Raw genomic sequence first — 7,726 nt, forward strand, 5'->3', positions numbered from 1 at the left:
AAAAACAATAACTAATCCCATCTTCTTTCGTAACTGCAAATCCTAACAAACAAAATTTCCCTAGAGAGGCGAACACGATTATGTGAGGTAAACAAATCCGACATTAAAATGATCAAATTAACTTTGAATGTGCAAAAAATGGGCAGATCGATCATATTTTGACCCTATTTTTATTTTTAAGCCATTTTTCTCTTTTCTTTATTTATTTTGCCCATTATTTATAGCCATACTCTCCAGTTTAAGGTTCATGGCTGTTTGTAAATAAACATTTACTCCGAGTACAGACACACCCGTGCAGTTGGAAATTTTAAGTCCTGGCATTCACTCGATACATAAATTTTAATGCATTTTGTGTTTCAGAAAGATACAATCTTTTTTAAGATTTTGATGGACAGTAAAGACAAATCATAACCATAATTATTAATTCTTTAACAATAGTATTTTTTATCATTTCTTAAAGAATTTTTAACTTTAGAACTCGAGTTGCCATCCCTTCCATCACAAACAATTATCGTTACGCCATAAAAATTCACGTTCTGTCAAAACACGGAATGAACAGGTAAAGGTAAGGAAATAATATTTTAATCCAATCGAATTGCGCAAGTTTCAATAACCATGACAAGTCAAAATCAAAATAAGTGTTCGTGGTATAGAGAGAAAATGACAGATGTTTTAATACAATTTCTTGTCAATATTACAAAACACTCATCATTGAAAAAAATATGTTAGAATTTCAAGAACCTAATATATGTCTGTATTGGTAAAGCTTTTCGTTCTCGCATTAGCGAATTTAAAGCAATAGAAAGTTTGGACTTTAAAGTTATTTTCCTAATGCTTGAGGTATATTGTGATCAATATTGACATCTGCAATCAATAGATGGCGATCTTCAGCTTGTACATATTATACTCTGCATTATACTTAACATCCAATAACATTTAAGGGAACGACCATTTAACTCCAGGGAGGGGTTATGTTTTTTTCCTAAAAAAAATTCTGATCCAAAATTGATGAAAAAAATACTCTGCTCAAGCAGAGGACAAAAAAAATATTCTGAATCCAGATTTCTCCATACCTTATAGTGTTACATTTTGAAAAAAAAATTTTAACTGATAGCGTTGAAAAACTAAATGAAATTTTCTAACTCAGACAAAAAACCATAACCCCCCTTTGAAGTTAAATGGTTGCTCCCTAAGTATAATGTAAACAAGCTGAAGCCCCGCCTTTTATTGATTACAGATGTCAATATTCTTACAATGCTTGAGTAAACATTTATACAAACAAAACATGCAAGTTAACCAAACCTTTAAATCACAAACATAAGGAAAATAGCTCTAAAAGTAAAAGAAATATAGACTTTATGCAGAAAATTCGCCTTCTTAAAGTGTTAATTTATTAACACATAATACACGTGAACAGCATATTATTTTAAATTGACTTACAATACATTTTCTATGCAGCCTTAGTTTATGAAGATGGTATCTATGCCGATGTAGGCGATACAGTGAACTTGACATGCAATTTGACAACAAAGACTTATGTGACCTGGCTAGTACCACCAAACTTGCAACAATATGCAGTCGGTAATTCCCTAAATACGAAGCTGATGACGTTTCTAGATTTCAAGCTGATACGTAATACAGATTCGACCGAAATACTCAAAATTTTAAACTTTTCCAACCAAAATCAAGGACAATACCGTTGTCAAATAAAAGAGGAAGAAATTAACTTTAACGTCTTTCCTTCAGGTAAAAACTCCATAGATAGAAAATAAACATACGTAACAGTGATAAAAAAAAAAGCAGAAAATGTACGTTCTATAAAAACAGAGGACCAACTGGTTCATGAAATTAATTATCAATAGAAGACTCGATTGACATAGAAGTAGTATTTCTACATACGAAGACATGGTATGATTGCCAACAGAGGCCAAATAATGTAGAAGTTAGCAACTTTAGGCCATCTTTCGGCCTTCGATAATGAGATATACTTCATAACAAGCTATAAAAGGTCTCGAAATGACAACTGTAAAACTGCAAATATGATAATACAACAACAAACGAAATTTACCACATTACTTGGGACAGGCACATACAGAATACAGAATATGGCGGGGTTACAGGGGCGGATCCAGCCATTTATAAAAGGGGGTTCCAACTATATGTCCCCATTCAAATGCATTGATCATCAAAAAAAGGGGGGATTCCAACCCCCGGACCCCCCCCCCCCCCCCCTGGATCCACCACTGGGTTAAACATTGCAGCGGACACCTAGTCTTTCACTAACCTGGAACAGTGGAGCAACAGCACAACACAAGAACACACTGTACAAAAAAAAAGAAAAATACAAATGTGATACACACGACAAACATCAACTCAATAACAAGCTCCTGACTTTGGATAGATACTAAAAGCAAGTTACAAGCCAAATACAACTTATAAAAAAACTAGAGGCTCTCAAGAGCCTGTGTCGCTCACCTGACTCTACTTTGGTTTTGGAAATCATGTAAAAATAGATAAAAATCATAACAGATACCCAAATAATGATTGAGGCCAAATTTGGTTTAATATTGGCCCCTTAATTTAAAGAAAAATCCTGGTCGGCATTTTGAACAGTAAATCGGCAAAAAAAGTAGCAACACTTCATCAGCTCCTCATAAGGAACATTTATGCCATGTTTGGTTTCATACCATTCAGTGGTTCTCTAAGAGAAGACATTTGTATGTATTTCCCTTAGGGTCCTATGTTAAACTAAGTCCCCCTCTGGTGGCCATCTTGAATGATGGATCGGCTTCGAAGTAACAACTCTTGGTCAGCACCTCATAAGGAACATTCATGCCATGTTTGATTCCATTCTATTTAGTGGTTCTCTAAAAGAAGACATTTGAATGTATTGTCAATAGGGTCCCATGGTAAACGAAGTCCCCCGCTGACGGCCATCTTGGATGATGGATCGGCTTCAAAGTAACAACATTTGGTCAGCACCTCACAAGGAACATTCATGCCATGTTTGGTTTCATTCCAATCAGTTGTACTCTAAAAGAAGACATATGAATGTATTTCCCTTAGGGTCCAATGTTAAACTAAGTCCCCCGCTGGCGGCCATCTTGGAAGATGGATCGGCTTCAAAGTCACAACACTTGGTCAGCACCTCATAAGGAGCATTCATGCCATGTTTTGGCTCCATTCCAATCAGTGGTTCTCAAAGGGAAGACATTTGTATGTATTTCCCTTAGGGTCCTATATTAAACTAAGTCCCCCCACTGGCGGCCATCTTGAATTATGGATCGGCTTCAATGTAAAAACACTTGGTCAGCACCTCATAAGGAACATTTATGCGATGTTTGGTTTCATTCCATTTCGTGGTTCTCTAAAGGAAGACATTTGTATGTATTTCCCTTAGGGGCCTTTGTTAAACTAAGTTCCCCGCTGGTGGCCATCTTGGATGATGGATCGGCTTCAAAGTAACAACACTTGGTTAGCATATCATAAGAAACATTCATGCCATGTTTGGTTTTATTCTATTTAGTGGTTCTCTAAAAGTAGACATTTGTATGAATTTCCTTTACAAACGCATAGCAATACGCAAAGTAATATTCTATTTAAAAGAAGTCCGAGTCCGATGTCAGAATAAGTAACAGAAGAAACTAAGAAAAATGACAATGATACATAAATTAACAAAGGACTATTAGAAGTTACTGACATGCCAGCTCCAGGCCTCAATTAAACTGAAAGATTATGTCTTCATCATATGAAGATCAAGCAATGTGAATGACACGTGTTAGCAACCTCGACAGTGCACATGGTTGTCATTACAAAAGTATATGTTCACTTAGTCTTGTAGAGAATTTATATGGGGTTGGTTCCGTATGGTCTTTTTTGAAATGTATTCAGAACTGCTATTGATAAAGAGGAGATTCAGCGCTTCACATAATGTAAAGTCATTTGTTAAAAGCTGAAAACCGTATTTTGACCTCTATGCGTCGTGTTGTGTTATATCGTTGGTTGGTAACTCATTGACTTTGGCTCGACACCCCTTTTTATTATTTATATATATAATGCATAAAAAATCATCCTAACAATGTTAGAGTGATCCGATTTTTTATTTCCTCCCCAACCTGGTCTGGAACCTGTACTTTTTCTTTTAACTTCCACGACAACACCGCCTAGCATTGCGCAACCGCCTCATCCCATCCTCTAACTTTCTAGAGAATTGACCTTCTCGTTAGTATTAAACAAGGACGATTAATCACAATACACGAAGTATTTTAAAATGTTTAGGGATGATCAACTTCTCAGCTGACCAGTATGAATACAGGATTCAATTTTTAGCATACAGTCACTGTACATTTTATATCTAGATATGTTTGCCTATGTGTAGTGACAACTGAAAATTATGTATATATATGTTTACGCAGACTTATGAATATTTATTTATATAGATATAAAATTACTGAATAATAGCCAACGATAAATCTTACGGGCGATGGATCATAAAATTATGATACAGTACACCACATATATCAATTTGCATCACATTTTTGTTCTTTCGTTTAAGTGAATCCTTCGAACATTACGATAGTAAATGAAACAACTTCAAAAGAGATCGTTGCATTCGAAGGACACACATGTCAACTTCTATGCAGGGTAGCTAGCGGTTTCCCTGCAGAGACACTTTCCTGGTCTCATGCTGGTGGAGTGTTGGTTGAGGGAGGACCAGGGAATATAGCTTACTCATTCATCCCTTCACGATATGATGATGGGGAAAACTTTACGTGTTCTGTGTACAGAAACTCAAAGCAAATACTTCTTATGCGCAATATTCGTGTGTCTGTGTATTGTAAGTTTCAACAGTTTTTGTTTCTTCTATTTCTTTCGAACAAATTACATTTTCAAAAGCTAAATTTAAAAGAAAATTGCAATAACGGTTTAATAAATACATCAATTTTCTACCTATATACTACCATTTAATTCAGTGTCGTTTCATTCGTCGTTATACAAATATTTATACAACAGTCCAAAGACATGAAATTTGCAGATGTCACTTTCTTAAAGTTGCAAACAACAATATTTATTCGAGATGTGTATGCTAAAAATACTTAGTTATTGTTGTTTGTCAATTTTTAAAGCCCCAGCTTACTTTTTTCAAGTCTTAAATTTTCACAATTATATCACATCTTTAAATGTAGATTTGAATTCTGTGGACACAAATTGTCATACTGTTGAATGTCTAATCAAGTAATAAAATACAAAAAAGGGAATACAGTATAGACAGAGAAACCAAACTTCAACTCAATTTAAAACTGTAATTGCTTTTGAAATTATGTGAATTATATTAGTGGTACCGGATTTCATGAAATGTAAATGAAAACGGAATGTAACAATTTGGAATTCTTTAAGAATATTTTTCTCATTAGTAAAATACTAATGAAAAATCTGCAATTTATAAATATGGGATATATATCATAGTAGTACCCTTAGTGCACCGAGTACCCAAATTGCACCCATTTAAAAAAATAGCAGCGGAAATCTCACAAGATTTCTTAGAGACTAAACAATGTGTATTTTTACGATTTGATATCTTGCAAGCAAATCCCGGACCAAAAGCACTGTATCACACGTCTTTCAACATAGTTAGATATATCTAAATATACACAAAACATTCACATTATATATCAACAGGTGAAGAAATGTGTTACAGTAATCCTTTTCTTAAAAATGGATAGTAAGCATGAACTATTGTCAAATTGTTCTAAATATTTCGAGAAATATCAGTCATTCGATTTTTACGGATGTGATTTTAAGCATGGATGCAATCTTGGTACTCCTTATTACAGAACCATGGATCGTTCGGTTCAACCCCATTAAGGAAATTTCTAATACCATTTAGACTCTCGTAATTGACTCAAGCAGTTCAACAAATAAGTTCTCGTTTTAAATGATTTACATTTGTCATTTCGGGGCCTATTATAGCTGACTATTTGATATGGGCTTTGCTTTGTTGAAGGCCGTACGGTGACTTATAGTTGTTAATTTCTGTGTCATTTGGTCTCTTGTGAAGAGTTGTCTCATTGGCAATCATACCACATCTTCTTATTTTTATATTTACTATAGTAAATTGGATATATTTGTTTAAAATTCAATATGTTATCAACAGAAAATAGTACTTGTTTTATTGTGCAACATGTAAAATGTTTTACAAAAGGTAAATAGCCTGTACTTAATATTATATATGCAATTAAATTTAAATTTAGATATGTCTGCCTATGTGTATAGTGACAACTGCTTATTACACCTTTTCCAATTGGATTCCCTATGTTAAGGTTATAAATTTAATGTATATTGTAATACACGTGTCTATATTCTTTGCCTACAGTTAAGCCAAACGTAATAGTGAACATATCTCCATCTGACACTGTTGTCGAAGGTAATTCACTGGTGATAAGTTGTATCCATGATAGCAATGACAAAGATGCCACAATAAGATGGATCCCAGAGTGTCAAGAAACTTTGAAAACAAACGGACAATGCAGGATTGACTCAGTGAAAAGAACCGCTGCTGGGACATATACTTGTGAAGTAGATAGCAAAGTTGGTAGAGTTCGAAACAGTTCTACCCTTAACATATTGTGTGAGTGCACTTAGTTTTCTATTCATGTAAATGCTTGCAAACATACTATGAACAAGAAATTTATTTATTTTGTCAAAATATTTTTCCGTACTCCATGTACTCCTTACAACAAAATTATCAAATTTACCTGTGTACGTTATGTTATTAAACGTCATTTTGTCCAAGGTTATAGTTATAGTGATATTGTTTTACATCCCCCCCTTTTTTTTTATTAATATTGTATTTACATTGTGTCATAGATCAAATGTATTCGTTCAGTGTATGTTTTTTTGTTTTTGTTAATATGTCTTTTGATTGAGTTAAGCCATTTCAATTGATATTTTATAGTGTGTCTTTCTATGTTGTGATGCTACATTCAGGTTAAGGTGAAGGTTGGCGCCTTTTAAAACGTTTAAATCCGCTGCATTTGTTTGCACCTGTCCTAAGTCAGGAACATGTTGTTCAGTGGTTGTTGTTTGTTGATGTGGTTCATAAGTGTTTTTCGTTTCTCGTTTTCTACTTATATTAGACAGTTGGTTTTCCTGTTTGAATGGTTTTACACTGGTCATTTTTGGGGCCCTTTATAACTTGCTGTTCGGTGTGAGCCAAGGCTCAGTGTTGAAGACCGTACTTTGACCTATAATTCTTTACTTTTAACAAATTGTGACTTGGATGGAGAGTTGAGACATTGGCACTCATACAACATCTTCTTATATCTATGAAGTTCTTAGAATAAAAAGTAAATAAAATTATAATACAACGAAGTTAGCATAAACTATACCAATGTTACTACACCGAATGCACATGTCTCTTGATCACTGATGCTCGAGGCCAAATATTTAAAAATCCAAAATATAATACAATTGTCGAAGAGTTGATCAAACCAAACAAGACAAGAAGTATAGCCAAATCCGGTTAGGTAATTTTTAGAACTACATTGCCATTCAGTTCATGGAGTATGATAGCATTATTGTGGCATCTTTGCAGAGTTTTTTTAATGTTGTAAATATAATTTTAAGAATTAAGATGTTTTCGTAATACAGTCAAACAAATATTAAATTTGTACTTTTAGATTTAAATCTGAAGAGTCTTAACAACAGTATGAATTGTAGAGAGAGC

The sequence above is a fragment of the Mytilus californianus genome, unplaced genomic scaffold (genome assembly GCF_021869535.1).
Source record: "Mytilus californianus isolate M0D057914Y unplaced genomic scaffold, xbMytCali1.0.p SCAF_8, whole genome shotgun sequence".
NCBI classification, from domain to species: domain Eukaryota; kingdom Metazoa; phylum Mollusca; class Bivalvia; order Mytilida; family Mytilidae; genus Mytilus; species Mytilus californianus.